General features: G+C 41.6%; 1 protein-coding gene and 1 non-coding gene across 5 annotated transcripts in view; one reads left to right on the top strand and one right to left on the bottom strand.

Annotated features, from left to right (window-relative positions):
* The window catches only part of LOC135276766 (mitochondrial mRNA pseudouridine synthase RPUSD3), a 132,667-nt gene that overhangs the window by 72,230 nt on the left and 36,992 nt on the right, over positions 1-23,445 (top strand). Inside the window, exon 6 of one of the 4 annotated variants that reach the window (XR_010344314.1) lies at positions 17,444-17,685. The exons of the other annotated variants lie outside the window; for them this stretch is intronic. The gene's annotated coding sequence lies outside the window, so the exon portion shown is untranslated. Of the gene's footprint in view, positions 1-17,443; positions 17,686-23,445 lie in introns of those variants that run through there. 4 annotated transcript variants of the gene reach the window in all.
* On the bottom strand, positions 17,720-17,826 carry LOC135276833 (U6 spliceosomal RNA). The gene has a single exon (XR_010344391.1). It is a non-coding gene; the product is annotated as a U6 spliceosomal RNA (small nuclear RNA).

Below are 23,445 nucleotides of genomic sequence, written 5' to 3'. Positions count from 1 at the left end.
CACCTCCCAGGTTCAAGCAATTCTCCTGCCTCAGCCTCCTGAGTAGCTGGGATTACAGGCACATGCCACCATGCCTGGCTAATTTTTGTATTTTAGTAGAGATGGGGTTTCACCATGCTGACCAGGCTGGTCTCAAACTCCTGACCTCCTGATTCATAACCTCTTTTTTTATAGATACTCCCATGCACAATGCAGGTGGTAAATGCATATTTGGAGTTAGTGTATATGTTGGCTCTTTTGCCCTTTGCCGTTAATAATGCTCTGGTTAAAGCTATTAATTCTACTTTCTGGGCTGATGTTCCTGTTGGCAAGCATTGGACCTCTACTACTGAGCCAAAGTTACTACTGCATATTCAGCCATTTGATTCTCTGCCTTTATAAAGCTGCTCCCATCAGTGAAGTATTCTACATATGGGTCCTGGAGAGGGTGATCTGTAAGATCCTTCCTGCTAGAGAATACTTCATTTATTGTTCTTATGCAGTCATAGAGTGTTACAGGAAGCAGGGTGGCTGCGTTGAGGGTTTTTACAGTTTCTAGAGTTACACAGAATTCTTGCATAAGAGCCCTTGATATTGAATAATTCTTGGATTTGACAAACAGTGGCGGCATCTTTGTTGTTGTTGTTTTTAAGAGAATTTCACTCTTGTTCCCCAGGCTGGAGTGCAATGGCACAATCTTGTCTCACTGCAACTCTGTCTCCCAGGTTCAAGTGATTCTCCTGCCTCAGCCTCCTGAGTAGCTGGGATTACAGGCACCTGCCACCAAACCTGGCTAATTTTGATTTTGTATTTTTAGTAGAGACAAGGTTTCTCCACGTTGGTCAGGCTGGTCTCAAACTCCTGACCTCAGGTGATCCACCTGCCTCAGCCACCCAAAGTGCTGAGATTACAGGAGTGAGCCACCCACCCAGCCCAGTGGTGTTTTCTTTGCTATATTATGGTTAGGACTGAGCGTAGCACTCACACAGTTAAATGCTGCCCCAGGGTTAGTTTATTTGCTTCATTTACCAGCATGGCTGTGGCAGCTAACACCTTAAGATGGAAGGGGTGGGGCATTCTTGTGCCACTATATTTAGTTGCTTGGATAAGGAGACTACTGGACACTGCCAAGATTCTGGGACTTGAGTTAAGACTCTGATGGCCGTTCCTTTCTGCTTGTGTACATATAGGAAGAAAGGCTTGGCTACGTCTGGTAGTTCCAAAGCAGGGGCCTCAGTTAAGCCCTGCTTAATTTGTTTAAATGCCTTCTCCTGTTTAGTTCTTCAACAGAAGGGCTCCTTGTCCCCCCTTTTAGTGGCTATATACAAGGGCTTTACTATGAGTGAGAAGTTTGGAATCCAGATATGGCAGAAAACTGCTGCCCCTAAAAAGTTTTTTATGTGTCACCTGCAGGTTGGAATTGGAAGTCTGCAGGTGGCCTTTATCCAGGGTAACCCTAATTTTTGCTTCCCTTGGCTTAGGTGAAACCCCAGGTAGCTAACTCTCTTTAAACAGACTTGGGCCTTTTTTCTTGACACTGTATAGCCGGCCTTCCATAACAGGTGCAGTAATTTTTGTGTCTCTAGGTGGCAATTTTCTAGGGTAGGGGCTGCTAGCAAAAGATTATCCACATATTGCAACAGGACACACTCCTTGTTGGGAGGAGTATACGCTTTAAGGTTTGTTGCTAATGCTTCCCTAAAGATTTTAGGAGAGTTTTTAAACCCTTGCAGAAGTCTGGTCTAAGTGAGCTGAAAATTGCCCCACTGGAAGGCAAATAATGGTTGACTTATTGGTGCCAGCCAGGGGCAGAAAAAAACATTTTTTAGATGAGGACTGTTAACCAGGCTGTGCTTGCCAGAATAAGAGTTATTTTTTTTTTATTTTTTTTTTTTTGAGACGGAGTTTTGCTCTTGTTACCCAGGCTGGAGTGCAATGGCGCGATCTCGGCTCACCGCAACCTCCGCCTCCTGGGTTCAGGCAATTCTCCTGCCTCAGCCTCCTGAGTAGCTGGGATTACAGGCACGCGCCACCACGCCCAGCTAATTTTTTTTTTTGTATTAGTAGAGACGGGGTTTCACCATGTTGACCAGGATGGTCTCGATCTCTTGACCTCGTGATCCACCCGCCTCGGCCTCCCAAAGTGCTGGGATTACAGGCTTGAGCCACCGCGCCCGGCCCAGAATAAGAGTTATTAATGTATAGGGGTTTGGCACTCCTGGGTGAATAGTGACTCTAGCCCAATTTACAACTTGCAAGTTTTGCACCAGTTTTTTTTTTTTTTTTTAATATATTTTTTAAAGATGGGGTTTCACCATGATGGCCAGGCTGGTCTTGAACTCTTGACCTCAGGTGATTCACCCACCTCGGCCTCCCAAAGTGCTAGGATTACAGGTGTGAGCCGCCGCGCCCGGCCTGCACCAGTTTATGGTTGTATACTCTTCCAATTGATGTTGGCTTTCACACCAGTAGGAGTGGAGTTTTCCTGGGTGATTGACATTCTACTAGTATACCATATTTTGGAGTCACTCTATGTGCTCCCATACACCACAACAGCTTCTTAAGGCAAAGGGTATTGATGAAGCCAGACGGGGTGTCACCTGATTTTAGCTCTACTTCCACTGGGAAATGGTTTACAGCCAGCCCAGGTGGGTTATTTTTAGCCCAGATTTTGGAAATTTATTTATTAGCCTGACTAGTACAGTCTTTTCTTCTGGGGTTAAGGGATGGTTTGGCCCTTGCATTCCCCTAGTGTGTAGCCTCCGCTCCTCAGCTTGTGACACGGTTAGAGCCAGTACCATTGCAGCTGGCCGAGTGAGATTTAAAGTTACGTTCCCTTCTGGTTTGAAGTAAATTTGAGCCTGATGTTTTTGAAGTAGTTTCTCCTTAGCAGGGGGAACCAGACAATTGGGGAGGTATAAGAACTTCTGCTGGACTTTCTGTTCTTTTATAATACACTTTTTTGACTGGCAAAGGGCCTTTTTTTTTTCGTGGCCACTTTTGTGGTTCTAATTATAGTACCTTGTTTTAGTTTTAATGGTTTAAATGGTTTAATTGAGTTACTACTGAGTGTTTAGCACCTGTGTTTACCATAAAATTTATTTTTTGGCCCCCTACTTCTGTTTTGATCATAAGCTCTTAAGGGCCTAGAGAAATGCTGTACCTGGTCTGACTTAGTTCTTATAGCATTCTGCCCCCGCCAGGCCGATAGGTTAGTTTCTTGAGTCCTTCTCTGGCTTTTATTACTGTTAGCTGCATCGCTTTCTGGGCACTTACATTTCCAGTGTCATTTCTTTTTGCATATGGCACACTGAGCTCTCTTTAGGTTGGTTTTTGAAGTTCTCTTAGGTTAAATCTCTCCCTTGTTCGTGACCTTGGCCACGTCCTCTTGTTGCATTTGTCCCCCTTTCTGTGAGAGCTGTGACCAGCAGACCTGCTTTCCTTTTAAGCTTTTGATCTGCTTCTCTTTTAGACTCCATTTTGGCCTCTTCTTTACAATTAATGAACACTTTGAGGGCCACCTGTGTTAGCTGAGCCACAGTTATGCCTTTAAACCCTTTTCGCTTTGGGAGTTTTTTTTTTTTATGACTTTGTACCTGACTAACAAAGGCTGCATTTACTATACATTGATTTCCTGCTGTCTCTGAGTGTAGAGTTGATATGCCTTGCAGAGTTTTTTTTTTTTTTTTTGAGATGGAGTCTCGTCTGTAGCCCAAGCTGGAGTACAGTGGCAGGATCTTGGCTCACTGCAACCTCCACCTCCCGGGTCCCGGTTCAAGCAATTCTCCTACCTCTGCCTCCCAAGTAGCTGGGATTACAGGCATGAGCCACCATGCCCAGCTAATTCTTTTTTGTACTTTTTAGTAGAGATGGGGTTTCGCCATGTTGGTCAGTCTGGACTTGAACTCCTGACCTCGTGATCCACCTGCCTCTGCTTCCCAAAGAGCTGGGATTACAGACGTGAGCCACCATGCCCAGCCATACAGAGCCTTTTATAAAACTTGGGCTCTCATCTGCCTTCTGACAGACATTTGAAATTTTTCCCATATTCAGGGACTTCTTCCCTCCTGCCTTAATTCCATTTAGAAGTGCCTCCTGAAATGCCTACAGGCATTGTAAGCCCTTTGCCCTACTGGGGTTCCATTGGGGATTTGTTACCAGGTAATTAGCATACCAGCGGCCATTAACTGTGCCTGCCAGGGCATTTATATCCAGGCACTGGAGGGTTGCCTGTGTTTCTCTATGCCGCTTCTCTGTATTAAGCAGTGTTAACAGGCGCTCCTGGCAATTTGCCCATGTGGGGCTGTGGGTTAAGAAAATGGATTGCATTAAATTTAAGATGACTTGGGGTTTTTCTGTGTAGGAGGGAGTATGCTGTTTCCAATTTAGGGGGTCAGTGGTGGAGAAGGGCTGGTGGGTAGAGAGGCTTTCTCCACCTCTGACTTGTCCCTCAGCATTATGGTACGTTAGGGACCTGGTCCCCCAGAGAGGCATTTGTAAGGCTCAGGTGCGGTCAGACCAACGTTGGCTAGAATTGTCCCTTTCCTTTTCCCTGACTTTCATGTTCATGCCTTTTTGTTTCCCGCTAAGGGATGACATTGCAGTGTCACTTTTGTTTGAACCTGATTTTTTAGCTGCTTGCCCTTCACCTTGCCTGTTGGCCAAGGATGGACATATTGGCACATAGGGGAGTGTTTATTTTCTCTCCCGTGGAGGAGCCTGTAGGACCGGTTTTTGTTTTTCCAGCTCTCCCTCCCCTACTTTCTGAGTGAGACACACTGTGGTTTTCTTTACTACCTTTGGCTCTGCTTGAGCCACTGAAGTTTCTCAGTATACTGCCTGGCAGGGCTGCAGCCACGTGGGATTTAATTGGACCACATTTAGCTAGAGTTGATGTATGGGTATTGATTAGGGCATCCAGGTTGTTCTCTGACGCTGGTTACTATTTTATACACGTGGCCAACCACCTCACAAGCTATTGTCCCTTCAGCGGGCCACCTGACACTGAAAGAAGGCCAGTCTGGTTTACAGTTTTTAACCCTTGAGGAGTTAGTTTGACATGGTAATTTTCTCCAAACCCCTTTTAAAACTTATTTAGCATGCACTGTCTCCTCCCTTATGATACACAGTCACTCAGCCTTTTTCTTCAGACTGATTAAACTGTCCCCCTGATCCGAGTAGGAGAGGGTGTTTTCAGAGGCCGCTTGGCATTGGAGAGCTTGTTACCACCCCCCACAATACCTAGATTGTGGGGGCACCTCCTTAAGCCACATGTGGATCACCTGTAGTTGCGGCCACCCTCACATTTTGCTCGGAGCATACAGTCCGCGCTAAGGAACTTGCGGCTCCCACACTGGCTCCTCCCGGAGTCATCTCTTTCACACACACCTCCTTCCCAGTTTTCTGCTCCTACCGCGAGGCTTCCTTATTAAATTGGCCTAGAAGCTGCTTTTGCTTCAAGTATTAATTGGTATGAGAGTTTTATTCAAATCAGCGAGTCACGAACACTTTCCTCAGCCCTACCTGGTCTGATTAGTAATTACTTCCCTGGAGCTGAACAGGTTCTGGTTAGATGAGTTTTACCTCAATCTGCGATCCTCTCTCACTTCCCCTAGGCTTGCTAGGTGGGGTTACTAGTCACTTTCCTGGAAGGCGATTGGAGTTCCAGACCTCCTTTCCCTTTTTTCTTTCTTTTCTTCAAGCCTCAACTGTTTACTGTGGTTCCTGAAGCATGCTGATTCTAGAGTCATTCTGCAGACTCTTCCTAGTTCCATTGTGCCATCTGTGGAGGGCACTGGGGTTGGGGAGAGCTGGTTTCCTTCTTGAGAGAAGCCTCCCCGTGGTGCCTAGGGTCTCCGATCTCCCTTGGCCCAGGGCCCTGGCCCCCCACAGGCAGAGGAGACAGCAATCTTGTCATCTCCAGTTCCCAGCCAATGCACCAGATATATTGCAGGATTTCAGAGGCTGCAGAGACCATTGAGCTTACCGAAGGAGTTTATTTTAGGCATACACCAACCCAGCTGGTTCCCTAACTGGGAACAAAATGGCTGAGCCCTTAACAAAGGCAGGGCTTGATTTTTTATACATAAGGTACACAGGGGCACTAAAACAAGTTTGCAGGTGTAGAACAAAGGCAGTTCATTAGCAATGATAGGCAGCTAGCTTAGGCTTACATATGACTGTTGCTATGTGACCCAGATGTTCGCTATCTGTAGAGCTCAAGGATTCTAGCACGGGCCTTATCTATTGCCTTCTGCTACAGTGCCCAGAAAGCCAGAGTCCTGCCTGCTTGGGCATTTTTATGACCTTCACTGTGTTACAGAAATGTACAGTTATCAGCTATAGAAAAGAAGAATACAAGAATTTATAAACTTATAAACCTTGCAAAGTAGGATATAATCCCATGAGTGGGGAAAGGACTCAGGGAAGAGTGCTTATAAAAGAAAATTTTAATTTCTACTTCTTTTCCTACATTAATTTTATTTCTATTTTTCCTCTTCAGTTTATTTTAGATAACTTCTATATTTGCAAAATAAAATAACACTTCTTTTTATTTTTAGTTTGCTAAAAGGATTTTAGCAAGCTATTTTTCTGTGCCTATTTTATATGCACATATGGATTTTACAATGTCTAACTTATCCTGTACTCTTGGGATAAACTTATTCCTGCTTTTACTTATTTTATACAGAGACAGATTAGTTTGTTAGCAATTGCTTTAAAACTTTAAAATCTGGCTGGGCGTGGTGGCTCACGCCTGTAATCCCAGCACTTTGGGAGGCCGAGGCAGGTGGATCACGAGGTCAAGAGATCGAGACCATCCTGGTCAACATGGTGAAACCCCGTCTCTAGTAAAAATACAAAAATTAGCTGGGCATGGTGGCACACACCTGTAGTCCCAGCTACTCGGGAGGCTGAGGCAGGAGAATTGCTTGAACCCAGGAGGCGGAGGTTGTGGTGAGCCGAGATCGCGCCATTGCACTCCAGCCTGGGTAACAAGAGCGAAACTCCATCTCAAAAAAAAAACTTTAAAATATGTCTTCATGAATGATACTTTTACAGTTATTCATATTTTTTCTCTGTCACTCTTCAAATTTCAAATTTCTTGACTCTCAGAAATTTACTTGTGAAGCATTTTTACTTTTTTATTTTTTGAAAGGGGTTAAGTAATATCAACAGTATGCTTTTCTTTTTTTTAATTTTTAAAAATTATTTATTTATTTATTTATTTAAGATGGGGTTTCACCATATTGGTCAGGCTGGTCTTGAACTCCTGACCTCAGGTGATCCGCCCACCTCGGCCTCCCAAAGTGCTGGGATTACAGGCGTGAGCGACTGTTCCTGGCCTGCTTTTCATTTTTAAACTTTAAATATCTGAAAGACTTATCAGAAGAGTTTTCTGGGACTGATATTTGTTGCATACATGTTAATTTCATTTGATCTCTCATCTAGTTTACTAGTTCTGTCTAGTGCATTTAAGTTCAAATGTGGTTAGTGAGTTCCTCTATTTTAGTTATTGTATTATTCATTCTACAACTTAGTTATTTTAAAAATTATTTTATAGTTTCTGCTTTCCTGTAATATTTTTGTCTTATTTAAATATAGTATGCATAGTTGTTATATTTTTGTCCAGCAAGTCAAATATTCGATGTCTTTGCAGGTTTGTTTCTGTTATTCTGGTGTCTTTCACACTGTCTTCTTTTTTTTTTTCTTAAAGATGGGGTTTCACCATAATGGCCAGGCTGGTCTTGAACTCCTGACCTCAGGTGATCCACCCACCTCGGCCTCCCAAAGTGCTAGGATTACAGGCGTGAGCCACCGCGCCTAGCCCACACTGTCATCTTTATTATGAGCTTTGTCGTCTTTGGTTTCTTGTTAGTCATGGTTCATAGAAAATTACTTGCCAGGTTTATCAATTACTGGATGAAATGTTACCTTCTTTGAGAAAGTTTATTTTTGCTTCTTTCAGTTTTCCAACGATTTTACAATGTGGCACAATTATTTGTATGATTTTAAGTAATGTGGTTCATTCAAAATTGATATAACTGATGGAGAAATTTATGTAAGATCATCAATGTGTGGTGACAAAATTGTAGAAAATTTATTTCTCTTTTTAAATTTTTTTTATCACCTGCCCTCAACTTCAAAACAATCTTGCATGCCATTCCTCAGTGTTGGGAAGAAAGGGACTGTTTGGGTCATACATAGTCTTTGAACTCCCAGGTTAATGTTGAGAAGGTTTTTATAATAATTCCCAAGTGCTAAACATCCATAAGTATTTAATAAATGATAGATAACATTATTATACTAGTAATCCTGAACCCAAATTTCTAACTGTTTAGCTGCACTGTTGTGTTCTATGAAAAGAACTTTTTTGTTTAGAATATTGTTTAATGGATCAATGATGTATTATAAATTGTGAATACAGCTGGGCATGGTGGCTCATGCCTGTAATTCCAGCAGTTTGGGAGGCCAAGGTGGGTGGATCACGAGGTCAGGAGTTTGAGACAAGCCTGGCAAACATGGTGAAACCCCATCTCTACTAAAAATATAAAAATTAGCTGTGTGTGGTGTTGGGCACCTGTAATCCTAGCTACTTGGAAGGCTGAGGCAGGAGAATCACTTGAACCCAGGAGGCAGAGGTTGCAGTGAGCTGAGACTGTGCCTTTGTACTCCAGCCTGGGAGACAAACAGAGATTTTGTCTCAAAAAAAAATAATAAATAGGCTGGGCATGGTGGCTCATGCCTGTAATCTAAGCACTTTGGAGGCCAAGGCAAGTGGATCACCTGAGGTCGGGAATTCAAGACCAGCCTGACCAACATGGTGAAACCTCATCTTTTTTAAAAAAAAATAATAATAATAAATAATATATATATATTTTGAGATGGAGTTTCGCTCGTTACCCAGGCTGGAGTGCAATGGCACGATCTCGGCTCACTGCAACCTCCGCCTCCTGGGTTCAGGCAATTCTCCTGCCTCAGCCTCCTAAGTAGCTGGGATTACAGGCACGCGCCACCATGCCCAGCTAATTTTTTGTATTTTTAGTAGAGACGGGATTTCACCATGTTGACCAGGATGGTCTCGATCTCTGGACCTCGTGATCCACCCGCCTCGGCCTCCCAAAGTGCTGGGATTACAGGCGTGAGCCACCGTGCCCGGCAATAATAAATAATTTTTAAATCGTGAATACATTTGTAGTATGTATAAGGCAAAGAATGAGATGTTTGGATTCAAAGATGCATAAGATCAAACACTCAGAAAATTTTCTGTGTAGTTGGGAAAGGAGTGTGTTGAAAAAGCTAATGCAGCCCGTGGATTCCTAGTTTCTCACCTAATCTGGCTGTGCCTGGCTGCCAGCAGCCAAGATTTGCTTTTCAATATTGAGAAAAAAGTGTTAAAAAGCCAACCTCATAGTCTGTTTACATATACAAATATAAAGCAAAGTTCTTTGCTAATGTAATGTGAGTGGTATGTTCAGGAAAGTTAAAATAATTTCAGAGTAAGAAGGTAAGAAGTTGTCAGCATGAGAACAATTAGTACTACAGACTGAATTGCTTTTGGAGTGAAAAGCTAACATGAAAGGCAACAGAATAATTGGGATATAATAATTTTGCCTTTGAATCTTTTATGTTTTTTATATTTCTGTAAATTCCATAAATAACAAAATTGTATGCATGCATTTTTTTCTGTAAGCATTATTTTGGATATAGCATCTCATTCGGTAGCCCAGGTTGAGGCGCAGTGGTGAATTTACATCTCACTGCAGCGTCCATATTCAACAGTGGTTCTTCCACCTCATCGTCTCAGGCAGCTGGAATTACAGGAGTGTACCACCATGTCCAGCTATTTTTTTCTTTTTTAGTTGAGACAAGGTCTCAATATGTTGCCAACACTTGCCTTGAACTCCTGAACTCAATTTTTCCCCCTCATCTTCCCAAAATATTGGGATTACAAACATAAACAAGCACACTTTACCCATTTAAGTAATTTTAAATATTACAGACAGCACTTTGGGAGGCTAACACAGGAAGATTCCTTGAACTAAAAGAGTGTATGAGCTGCCTGGCCAATGTAGCAATAACTCATCCCTACAGGAATGCTGATTTTCATGTAAAAATCACTACACTCATAACCCAGAACCTAAAGTACAATTATATATATATATATATATATATATATATATCTCACTACACTCTTACCCCCGTGCCCTTTTGCAGACAAACTCTGTATAAGGTTGTTTTATCTTTACAAAGATTTGCATGTGTATGTGTGATTTCATGGACCTTTTGAAGTAGTATTGTGTGTGTGTTGTCGTGTGTGTTGGGTGAGACAGTGCGTTCAGTGGTTGGAGGAGCAGGCTCAAAGTACCTGTGTGACCTTGGGCAAGTTTCTTAGCCTCTCTGTCTCATCTATTACTTGGGGATAATAACATGCCCAGTAAAATAAGTGTTGTTCTTTCAACATAGTAATAAAGTAGAAAAAGTTATTTTAATAGCAATAAAAATATTGTTTTCAACAATTTTATGTCATTAAGTTAAAAATTTTAGATAAAATTATTATTTTTCCAGAAAAGTATATGCCAAAAGTGACTGAGGAAAAAATTTAAAAGATAAATAAAAAATCAAAAAATTACATTTTAAATTTTACACAAATAAAAAATACATCTATTATAAAAGAACAACTTGATACATGTTTACAAAATGGGTATACCATGAACCCAGTATCCAGCGATGGAAGAGTGTGAACAACCTGGATATTTTTCCTCCTTTATTCTTTTTTTTATTTTTATTTATTTACTTTTTTTAGACAGAGTCTCACTCCGTCACCAGGCGTCAGGCTGGAGTGCAGTGGCGCGACCTCGGCTTACTGCAACCTCCGCCTCCTGGGTTCAAGCAATTCTCCTGCCTCAGCCTCCCGAGTAGCTGGGACTACAGGCACATGCCACCACACCCAGCTAATTTTTTTGTATTTTTAGTAGAGACGGGGTTTCACCACGTTGGCCAGGATGGTCTCGATCTCTTGACCTCATGATTCACCCGCCTCAGCCTCCCAAAGTGCTGGGATTACAGGCGTGAGCCACCGCGCTCGGCTATTCTTTTTTTAAATCACTGTTCCTCTAATAGTAACTATATCCTGGCTGTTTATACAATAAATGAGGTTTACCTGTTCTTGAACTTTAAATAGATTAACACAGTAAGTTCTCATTTTTGGCCAACTTATTCTGCTAAACATTGTTTGTGGGACTGATCTCCACTGTTGCCTGTAGTTGTGATTTGCCATATTCATTGACCTACCATGTTCCATTATATAAATACACTGTAATGTCTTTATTCTACTTTGTATGAACATTTTGGTAATTTTCCAAATTTGTCGTTGCTTCTATAAACAGTTTGTGCATTTTCTTTTTTCTTTTTTTTTTTTTTTTTTTGAGACGGAGTTTCGCTCTTGTTACCCAGGCTGGAGTGCAATGGCGCGATCTCGGCTCACCACAGCCTCCGCCTCCTGGGTTCAAGCAATTCTCCTGCCTCAGCCTCCTGAGTAGCTGGGATTACAGGCACGCGCCACCATGCCCAGCTAATTTTTTGTATTTTTAGTAGAGACAGGGTTTCACCATTGACCAGGATGGTCTCGATCTCTTGACCTCGTGATCCACCCGCCTCGGCCTCCCAAAGTGCTGGGATTACAGGCGTGAGCCACCGCGCCCGGCTGACTTTATTTTTCAAACCCTACAATGTAAACTCTGTGAAGACTGAGACCTTTAATTTAATTCACCACCATATTAAAATTGATAGATTTATTTTTCTCTGAACATAATTTTCTTTGACACAACTGTTTTTGTACACAGAGAATTTATGTGCCAAAAATTTATTATTTTTTGGACCATTCTCAGTCAGTGTTATTTCTCCCCAGTAGACACTTAACCAAGCAGGTGCAATTTAAGCACAGTCTTGAACAAGATAGCAACTGTTGATAACTACCTTGTAAAGATGTATAATTTATATCTTGTATTTATTTACCATAAATATTTATTAAGCTGTAGTTTTCACATTTTATTTTTATTCTGTTATCTAAAACTATACATAACTCCAATTCCAGAATTTTAATAAACAAAATAAATGTACATACACCTTTGCAAAAAATATAGTCCTGATACATTTATATCTTAGATATTAATGTTCTAAGGCTCAAGGAACTAAAGTACACACACACACACACACACACACACACACCATTGAATTTAAATAAAATAGATTTATATTTTGTCAAATTCAATGCTGTGTAAAATTTATAACCAGATACACAAAATATAAATTGAATCATAAATGCACTGCTGACAGTAAGTACCATAACTTATAAATGTGATTTCCAGTCAAAAAGAGGAAAATAATTGTTTTGCTGGATTTTCAGTGCATGCCAATCACCATCACCATTACAAAAGATCAATTTAATTACAGATTATCCAGACAGGTAACACACATCTAAATATTAAATGGACACTACTGTAAAATATCTAAATCTCCAAAGGCAGTAGAACATACGGTTAATAATACCATGAGCTGCCACAGGTTTTTTTTTTTTTTTTTTTTTTTTTTGAGACAGAGTTTCGCTCTCGTTACCCAGGCTGGAGTGCAATGGCGCAATCTTGGCTCACCGCAACCTCCGCCTCCTGGGTTCAGGCAATTCTCCTGCCTCAGCCTCCTGAGTAGCTGGGATTACAGGCACGCGCCACCATGCCCAGCTAATTTTTTCTATTTTTAGTAGAGACGGGGTTTCACCATGTTGACCAGGATGGTCTCGATCTCTTGACCTCGTGATCCACCTGCCTCGGCCTCCCAAAGTGCTGGGATTACAGGCGTGAGCCACCGCGCCTGGCCCACAGGTTTTTAATAGATAATGCAAATGACAATCAGCTCTTTACACCACCACAAGAGAAAAACTGGTACTGGTCAATCTCATTCATATCAAGAAAGGAAAACTGCAGAATTAATTATGTAAAAAAGATTGTTTATAGCAGATATATACATCATAACTGTGGTTGTCTGATGAATGTTAAGTGTTCTGTATGATAGTTTGCAAAATATATATATAAATCTATTGCTTATGCGTGATTAGCAAAAGCCCAACTATTCAAACGGCTGTAAGAAAAAGCTTTTTGGAAATTTATGCATCTCTTTTTTTGTTTGTTTTGAGATGGAGTCTAGCTCTGTTGCCCAGGCTGGAGTACAGTGGCACAATCTGGGCTCACTGCAACCTGTGCCTCCTGGTTCCAGTGATTCTCCTGCCTCAGCCTCCTGAGTAGCTGGGATTACAGGCATGCACCATTACACCTGGGTAGTTTTTTGTACTTTTAGTAGAGATGGGGTTTCACTATGTTGGTCAGGCTGATCTCAGACCCCTGACCCCGTGATCTGCCCACCTTGGCAGGATCGAAAGTGCTGGAATTACAGGCATGAGCCACCACACCCAACCAAATTATGTATCTTTTAAAAAAGTCAAAAGTGAAACTATTGACCACTTTTAGGAGCCTTAGAAGTTCCTTTTAATGGTAGTTAGATGGCAAGAGCTGGCATTTTGGTTAAGTCAGCCAATTCAAAACGCACAGAGAGAAGTTATCAGGTGTCAAGTTTTGTTTTATTTTATTTATTTAATTTTTTTTTTTTTTTAAAGACGGAGTTTCACCATGTTGGTCAGGCTGGTCTTGAACTCCCAACCACAGGTGATCCGCCCGCCTTGGCCTCCAAAGTGCTTGGATTACAGGCGTGAGCCACCGTGCCTGGCTATTTTATTTCATTTTTATTTATTTATTGTTTAAGACAAAGTCTTGCTCCCAGGCTGGAGTGTACAGTGGTGCAATCTCTGCTCACTACAGTCTTCGCCTCCCAGATTCAAGGGATTCTCCTGTCTCAGCCTCCCAAGTAGCGGGGATTACAGGCATGCACCACCACACCCAGCTAATTTTTGTATTTTTAATAGAGATGAGGTTTCACCATGTTGGCCAGGCTGGTCTAAAATGCCTGACCTCAGGTGATCCACCCACCTCGGCCTCCCAAAGTGCTGAGATTACAGGTATGAGCCACCAGGCCCACCCAGGTGTCAAATTTAAAAGCAGATTTTTTTTAAGACAGACTCTCTCTTTCACCCAGGCTGGAGTGCCTTGGCACAGTCTTGGCTCACTGAAACCCCCACCTCCTGGGTTCAAGCAATTCTTCTGCCTCAGCCTCCCAAGAAGCTGGGACCACAGGTGCATGCCACCACACCTGACTAATTTTTTTATTTGTATTTTTTTAAATTTTTAATAGAGACAGGATTTTACTTTGTTAACCAGGATGGTCTCGAACTCCTGACCTCGTGATCCGCCAGCCTCAGCCTCACAAAGTGCTGGGATTACATGCATGAGCCACTGCGCCTGAACTAAAGCAGATTTTATTAATTAAAACATCTTAAGAGGCAGCAGAAATTGCAGAAATGAAGCAATTTAATATTTCCACTGATAATAATTTCTATTAAACATGTCATTAGATTCTGTATTGGTCATTTGACATGTGCTGTTCTTAACTGCTCCATGAGCCTGCTGAATCACAGGGCCATAAGGGCAATCACTGTTGCTTACATGCTTTTTGTCAGGCAGCTCTTATGAGCCTGGAAAGGTTATAGTATTCCCAACCACTGACAGCAACATGCATTATTTTACTGTTTTTTTTTTTTTTTTTTTTTGAGACGGAGTTTCTTTTTTGTTATCCAGGCTGGAGTGCAATGGCGCAATCTCAGCTCACCACTACCTCCACCTCCTGGGTTCAAGCAATTCTCCTGCCTCAGCCTCCCAAGTAGCTCGGACTACAGGCGTGCACCACCATGCCCAGCTAATTTTTGTATTTTTAGTAGAGACAGGGCTTCACCATGTTGACCAGGATGGTCTCGATATCTTGACCTTGTGATCCACCCGCCTTGGCCTCCCAAAGTGCTGGGATTATAGGCATGAGCCACTGAGCCCGGCCTTTTTTTTTTTTTTTTCTTTTTGAGATGGAGTTTTGCTGTTGTTGTCCAGGCTGGAGTGCAAAGGCACGATCTTGGCTCACCACAATCTCTACCGCCTGGGTTCACGTGATTCTCCTGCCTCAGCCTCCTGAGTAGCTGGGATTATAGGCATGTACCACTATGCCCAGCTAATTTTGTATTTATAGTAGAGATGGGGTTTCTCCATGTTGGTCAGGTGGGTCTCAAATTCCTGACCTCAGGTGATCCTCCCGCGTTGGCCTTCCAAAGTGCTGGATTACAGGCATTAGCCACCATGCCTGGCCTATTTTACTTTTTATTCAGTAGGAAAAAGCCCCCAAAATCTGCCTCCCAAGTTTTTGCTTCCAACCATCATGATCTTAAAGAAATAGTCCCAGTTTCCTGATAACTCTTCTTTCTGGCCCCTGCATGAGACAGCATTTGTGAGGTCCTCTGTTGGAAACAAAGGCTGGGTGCTGCAGAGAAATATTAGCACTGAGACAAAAGATTTTTTAGCAACACAATTTTTACTTCCTAGGCTGCAGGAAAGGTACTCTTACCAGCCATCTTGCCAAAAGAGTACAAACAAAGGAAAGCACACATATTTATTCCTTATGCATTTGAGGTTGTCCTTACTACTATGTATGATCTCCATTGGCTGGAGCCAAATCTAAACTAAAACCCCATTGGTTAATAACTTAAAACTTTTCTAAACAGGTAAAAGCAATGGAGAGCTGGGACATGCCAGTGAGCACGTCCAGCACAGCCATCTTGGTTAAAATACAAGGACATAGAATGTACTTCCTGCCTGTAAGCATATCATGTTTAACAGTTACATAGGATAGGGCTTAATAAATAGTTATTAGCACAATTATGATTTATTCTTTAACAAGAAAATAAACTTTAAAGAGGAATTTTTTTTTTTTTTTTTTTTGAGACGGAGTTTCACTCTCATTACCCAGACTGGAGTGCAATGGCGCGATCTCGGCTCACCACAACCTCTGCCTCCTGGGTTCAAGCAATTCTCCTGCCTCAGCCTCCTGAGTAGCTGGGATTACAGGCACGCACCACCATGCTCGGCTAATTTTTTGTACTTTTAGTAGAGACGAGGTTTCACCATGTTGACCAGGATGGTCTTGATCTCTTGACCTCGGGATCCACCCGCCTTGGCCTCCCAAAGTGCTGGGATTACAGGCGTGAGCCACCGCGCCCGGCCTAAAGAGGAACTTTTTTACTTCCCACTATTCCCTCCTCTTCTACTTTATAATTTTCCTCTTTAAACTTTTTAAAAACATTTTTTGGCTTAGTTTTTCTGCCTGGGTCTCTAAAAGAAAAAGCTTCCCTCTTTTTAAAAATAATAGTTTCTTTCTTTAGTTTTACTTTCTTTCTCTTTCTTTTACACTTAGTTTCTTACAATCTTCTGACCTGCTTTGCCTCGGGCTACTGTAGTTGCTGTTGGCGCTGCTGGTCTTCTCCCCCGCTGGTGCAGGCAGCCAGGCAGGAGACGCCATGCCTGTCTGCCCTGCAAAGTTCCCACGCATGGCCTCAGACTGTCTTGCTGTTGCTGCAGTCGCTGTTTAACCAGGTTGCTCTGGCCTCTCCCGCCACCTCTGCAGCACCCTTGGCTATGGCCAGTGTCCTTGCGGGCGACCTCTGCCACTGCCATTTGCACACAGGCCACTTGCCACTTCCGGTGCCACCCATGCTGCTTCCCTACTCCCAGCCCTAGAGCTGGAAGGTGCACTGCCACTTAGAGTGGCATGGTTCTTGTGTACCCATGGCCTCACTTCCCTAGGCCCTGCCCCAACAGATGGCTGACCCAGCTGCAGGCACTGCTGAGGCCACCTCAGGGGCCTTTACTGGGGCTCCTCTGGAGCCATCTTGGCTTCTTTTGCCTTCCTTTTTCCAGGGGAGGATTCTATCTCCCCCTGCCCTTTCAGAGGCACCTCTTACCTCTCTTTACTTTTGCTTTGCTCTCTCCAGCCTCTAGACATATGAAAGATTAAAGATTTTGCAGAGAGGAACCACTTGCACTGCTCTCTCACATGCACACTTACACATACTTAGAATTTTAACCAAAGTTTGAAGCCTTTCTTTTTTCTGCATTGCTGAGAGACCAGGTTGATTTATTCCTCACACCACGTTGGTCTTGGCTGGAGACCACCCTGGAGGGCACTGGGTCCCATCTGGGTTGCCAATTTGTTGAAAACAGATCCTTGGTGCTGCAAAGAAAAATTAGCACTGAGACAAAGGATTTTTAGCAATGCAATTTTTACTTCTGGGCTGCAGGAAGGGTGCTCTCACCAGCCACCTTGCCATGAGAGTACAAGGAACAAAGGAAAGCAGACATATTTACTCCTTAGGCATTTGGGGTTGTCCTTACTGCCGTGTTTAATCTCCATTGGCTGAAGCCAGACCTCACAATCTAAACTAAAACCCAATTGGCTAACAACTTAAAACTTTTCTAAACAGGTAGAAGCAATGGAGAGCTGGGACATGCCTGTGAGCACATCCAGCACATCTGTCTTGGTTAAAGTACAAGGACATAGAGCATACTACATGCCCGTAAGCATGACATGTTTAACAGTTACATAGAATAGGGCTTAACAAAGAATTATTAGCACACTTATGATTTATTCTTTAACAAGAAAGAAAACTTTAAAGAAGAATTTTTTTTACTTCTCACATGCCCCATGACCTGCCTTGCCTCTTGTTTCTGATGAAAATATATTAAACACATTTTTTTTTTTAAATATGGAATGCTTCATGAATTTGCGTGTCATCCTTGTGCAGGAGCCATGCTAATCTTCTCTGTATCATTCCAATTTTTGTATATGTGCTGCCGAAGCGAGCACTATTAAACATATTTTAATGGCGTTCACCTCTGTTTTATGAAATAGGATCCAGGCAAAATTAAAAAAATCATGTTGCTGTGCTTTGTTACCAAAAATAATATGAGTTGAGCTGACTCTGGTGGCTCATGCCTGTAATTTCAGCACTTTGGGAGGCTCAGGTGGGAAGATCACTTAAGGACAAAAGTTTGAGATCAGCCTTGCCAACATAGCAAAACCCTATTTCTACCAAAAATACAAAAATTAGCCAGGTGTGGTGGCAGGTGCCTGTAAACCTAGCTACTCAGGAGGCTAAGGTAGGAGATTCACTTGAACCTGTAGGGGGAGTTTGCAGTGAGCCAAGATCATACCACTGCACTCCAACCTAGGTGACAGAGGGAGACTCTGTCTCCAAAAGCAAAAACAAAAAAAAAAAATGTAATTGAAAGTTTGATAAAAATGACACTTCATTTGTAGGCTGCTCTGGGCAGCATAGATATTTTATATTCATTCATTTTTTTTGAGAATATTCCAATTAATATATTCATTCTTAAAATCCATGAGCATAGAATGCCTTTTTATTTGTTTGCATTGTCTCTGATTACTTTCGGTAATGTTTGTAGTTTTTCTTGTAGAGATATTATAACTCCATGTTTTTTTTTTAATGGAATTTCGCTCTTGTTGCCCAGGGTGGAGTGCAATGGCATGATCTCAGCTCACTGCAACCTCTGCCTCCTGGGTTCAAGTGATTCTCTTGCTTCAAGCCCCTGAGTAGCTGGAACTACAGGTGTGTGCCACCATGCCTGGCTAATTTTTTGTACTTTTAGTAGAGATGGGGTTTCACTATGTTGTCCAGGCTGGTCTCAAATTCCTGACCTCGTGATCTGCTTGCCTCTGCCTCCCAAAGTGCTGAGATTACAGGTGTGAGTCACTGCGGCTGGCCTAGCTCCAAGGTTTTTTGTTTTAAAATACCTTATCAGTGCATCCCAGGTTTAATGTATTTCTAGCTCTATTATTTTTTGTTTATGGATCTTGTAAAGAAAACCGTTCTTCATTTTGTTCTCAGCTTGAATGTTATTGGTTTAAGAAAATGCTATTCATTTGTGTATATCAATCAATTTTGTAATTTTGTATCCTGAGACTTTGCTGAAGTCATTTTTAAGCTTAGAATTCTTTTGGTAAAATCTTTAAGGTTTTCTAGGTAGACAATTTTTTTTTTTTAGGTAGACAATTGTATCATGATTGAAGATAATTCGACTTCTTTTTCTATTTGGATGCAATTTATTTCATAATTTTGTTAGATTGCTCTGACTAAAACTTCCAGAATTATATTGATAGGATTGTTTAGAGTGGATAGTCTTATTTTTATTCTAATGAAAAGGCATGCAGCTTTTGCTTGTTCAATGTGATGTTAGCAGAGGATTTGTCATAGATGGCTCTTATTATTTTGAGGTATGCTTTATCAATGCTTACTTTGTTGAGAATATTTTCATGAATGATATTGGATTTCCTTGAATGCTTTTTCTACTTCTTTTTTTTTTTTTTTTTTTTTGAGACAGAGTCTCGCTCTGTCACCAGGTGCCAGGCTGGAGTGCAGTGGCGCCACCTCCCGGGTTCAAGCAATTCTCCTGCCTCAGTCTCCTGAGTAGCTGGGACTACAGACATGCACCACCACGCCCAGCTAATTTTTATATTTTAGTAGAGACAGGGTTTCACTGTGTTGGCCAGGATGGTCTTGATCTCTTGACCGCATGATCCACCTGCCTCAGGCTCCCAAAGTGCTGGGATTACAGGCGTTAGCCACCATGCCTGGCCCTTTCTGCTTCTATCATATTAATCATATAATTCTTTACTTTTAATTACATGTTGAATCACACTTATTGACTTGTACATGATAAAACATCCTTGCATATGTGATACAATGCTTACATGATTGTGGCAAAATAATTTTTTGATTTCCCTGTGAACTCAGATTGACAGTATTTCATGGAAGATTTTTCTTTCAATGTTCACCAAAAATATTGGCCTGTAGCTTTTTATAGTTGTTGTGTCTTCACTAGATTTTGGTATTAAGATAACACAGATTTTGTACAATGAGTTAGGATGGAATTCCACCTGGATTTTTTGAAATACATTCAGCAGAATTAGTACTAGCTCATCTTTGTATACGTGGTAAAATTTGACTGATTTCTTTTTTTTTTTTTTTTTTAAGATGGAGTGTCACTCTGTCACCTAGGCTAGAGTGCAGGGGCACTCTGTTAGCTCACTGCAACCTCCATCTCCTAGGTTCAAGCAATTCTCCTGCCTCAGCCTGCTGAGTAGCTAGGATCTCAGGTACCCACCACCATGTCTGAATTTTTTTTTTTTTAATTTTTAGTAGAGACGGGTTTTTAACATGTTGGCTAGGCTGGTCTCAAACTCCTGACATCAGGTGATCTGCCCACCTCGACTTCCCAAAGTGCTGGGATTACAGGCATGAGCCACTGCTCCTAGCCTACTGTGATTTTATATAATCCAGGGCTTTTTATAGTTGGCAGGTTTTTTATCACTAATTCAATTTTATTATACATTTTATACATTTTTTCCCTGTTCAAGAGTTTTGTTTCTTCCTGGTTCAATCTTCGAACGTGGCATTTCTCCAGTTTATTTTCTCCAAATTTTCTTTTTCTTTTTTTTTTTTTATTATTTGTTTATTTATTATTAGAGACAGGGTTTCTTCATGTTGGTCAGGCTGGTCTCGAAAAACCGACCTCAGATGATTCACTCACCTCAGCCTCCCAAAGTGCTAGGATTACAGGCATGAGCCACTATGCCTGGGTATTTTCTCCAAATTTTCTAGTTTACAGGCATAGAGATGTTCACAGTAGTCTCTAATGATTTTTTTGTATGTATGTAGAATTAGTTGTCATTTCACATCTCTAACATTTCAATAGATGCAGAGTGCAAAAAAAGAAAAATGTTGCACAGTAGAAGTTTGACAAAATTTAACATTCCTTTATAATAAATCTTTGAAAAAAACTGGTATAGAACAAATGCACTTCAGCCAATAAATGCCACATATAACCAAAAAAATGCTAACATGATACTAAAAAGGGTTATGTTGTGAGCTTTTTACTCTAAGGGCTAGAACAAGGCAAGGATGCCCACTCTAGTCAGTCTTACTAAACATAGTACTAAGTGTCCAAGAGAAAGAAATTAGAGAATAAATGTGGGCTGGACGAGGTGGCTCACACCTCGTAATCTTAGCAGTTTGGGAGGCCAAGTTAGGTGGATCAGGAGTTTGAGACCAGGCTGTCCAAGATGGTGAAACCTCCCATCTCTACCAAAAATACAAAAATTAGCCAGGCGTGGTGGTGGGTGCCTGTAATCCCAGCTACTCAGGAGGCTGAGGCAGGAGAATCACTTGAATCCAGGAGGCGGCGGTTGCAGTGAGCCAACATCGCGCCATTGCACTCCAGCCTGAGCAACAAGAGTGAAAGTTCGTCCAAAAAAAGTAATAATAAAAGGATGTGTACATTGATCTAGCAATTACTGAAGTCAGAGAAAAAGAGCACACAAGGCAGACTCCAGAGTGGACTTAATTAGGGCTTTCTCAAGGTTCTTCAGTAAACAAACAGAGTGAGCTGAGTAACTAATAATACGGTGGTGCTGAGTGTAAAAAGTTTTCAAAGCCAGTATTGGAGTCCAAATCTCAGCTTTCTGACTGCTAGTAAACCCACATCGAATGAGGGAATTATGTGATATCCACCGAACTGCCATTTTTCCATGTTTACCCGAACCTCCAGTAAACAGTGTAAAAGCATTAGGTATAGGGTAGTGAACTATTTTTGTAGGCAAGATCACAGTATGAGATAAGAAATGAAGGCGTTTATCAGCAGGAAGGACATGCTCTATTTGTCCTGTGTAATTGGAGAGTGCTATTTGCAAGTTCATCAATAAGGTCAATACTTAATCGAATTGCTTTTTGCTTAAAGGAATCCTGATAATATCAGGATCATAACCTAGCAACTGATTGCATGGTATGTAACCTGAATGGATGACTTGACTCAGTAACTGGATATAGGAAGAGAGTGTTTTAGTCCTGGTATGTGAGGAAAAAAAAAAAAAAACTCCATTCTAGAAGGTGCAGTCCTGGGGTCATCTGTCCTATTAACCCTATAGGGGAGTGTTTGGTGGGAAAAATAAACAATTGAATACCATGGATCAATGTGATATAGTTGCCTTTAAGAGATAGCTTGTGTTATTTTCTTGATTGCACTTTTTGCTGCAGGGGTTAAATATCTGGGAGGATCAAGGGCTGTATTTCCCTTTAAGATAGAAAACAGGTTTTGCCGCTTATAAGTAGGAATGTCTAAAGTGGGGCAGAGCCAGTTAATGTCACCTAGTAATTTCTCCTGTCATTTAAGGTGTGTAAGTTGCTAGTATTTAATTTAACCTTTTGAGGTCTTACTGACCGGGAAGTTAGTATTTACTCAAGGTATTTCCAAGGAGAGGACATTTGTACGTTTTTAGATTCAATGATTAAACCTCTTACTGTGCATTCTTTACAACAGACGTAAATTTAAAAGCATTGGCTCCATTGGGGCTGCTAGTAGAATATCATCCACGAAATGAATAACTTTGCAATCATTTTTTTTCTACTGGAGAGCAAAGCTTTATTTACATGATACTGATACATGGTAGGACAGTTTAGCATTCCTTGAGAAAGCACTTTCCAATGAAATTGACAAGCTGGCCTTTCATTATTGATAGCTTGTATTGCAAACGCAAATTTTTCTGTGTTGTTCTACTAGGGAAATTGTATAAAAATGGTCCTTTAAGTCAATAATGATTACAGGCCAATCTTGAGGAATTGGGTTCCCCTGTTCTTGAGGAACAGGGGAAGGGAGTCCCTGCTGAAGGGTTCCCATGGGTTGCAAATTGACACTAGTAGCATGTAAGTCATGCAAAAGTCAATTTTCAAGACTTTTTAGGAATGAATAGGCGAATTCCAAGAACTATTAGATTGCTCTACATGCCCAGCTTTTAATTGCTCTTCAACTAATTCATGGGCAATCTGTAATTTCTCTTCCTTCAGAGGCCACTGTTCTACCCAAATTGGATCATGTGTAGGGGAGAAATGATAACAGTGGCCATTTTAAGAAAGGGGTCTGCAGAGTTACTCCCCGTTGGGCTAATAGGTTCTTTGCCCAGAGATTAGCAGGGATGGTCATAATTAAAGGTTGCATAACTGCCTTTATTCCTTCTGAATTGCTACAAGTTGGGGGTACATGCTCTGCCTGGCTGTGTCCAGTAGGTTTTTTTTTGTTTTGGCCCTGGAGTTATTTTCCTTTTATTACAAGGAGTAATATTCTTATTTATCTCTGATTTTTTAAAATCGTACTTTAGGTTCTGGGGTACACGTGTAGATCTTGCAGTGTTGTTGCATAGGTACATACATGGCAAGGTGGTTTGCTGCCTCCATTTCCCCATTATCTACATTTGGCATTTCTCCCCATGTTATCCTTCCTCACCCTCCACTGTCCCTCCCCTAGCCCCCACAACTGACCCCAGTGTGTGATGTTCCCCTCCCTGTCTTATTTCTGATGAAGGTAATTACGGGCCTCTGATCAGTAATTGATTTCAATATACTCTTGTGCTTCC

This window comes from Aotus nancymaae, unplaced genomic scaffold, assembly GCF_030222135.1.
Source record: "Aotus nancymaae isolate 86718 unplaced genomic scaffold, 86718_ANA_hifiasm-v0.15.2.pri h1tg000028l, whole genome shotgun sequence".
Taxonomy (NCBI): Eukaryota; Metazoa; Chordata; class Mammalia; order Primates; family Aotidae; genus Aotus; species Aotus nancymaae.
Note: the sequence above shows the minus strand (reverse complement) of the source record. Positions and strands in the feature narration are given on the sequence as shown.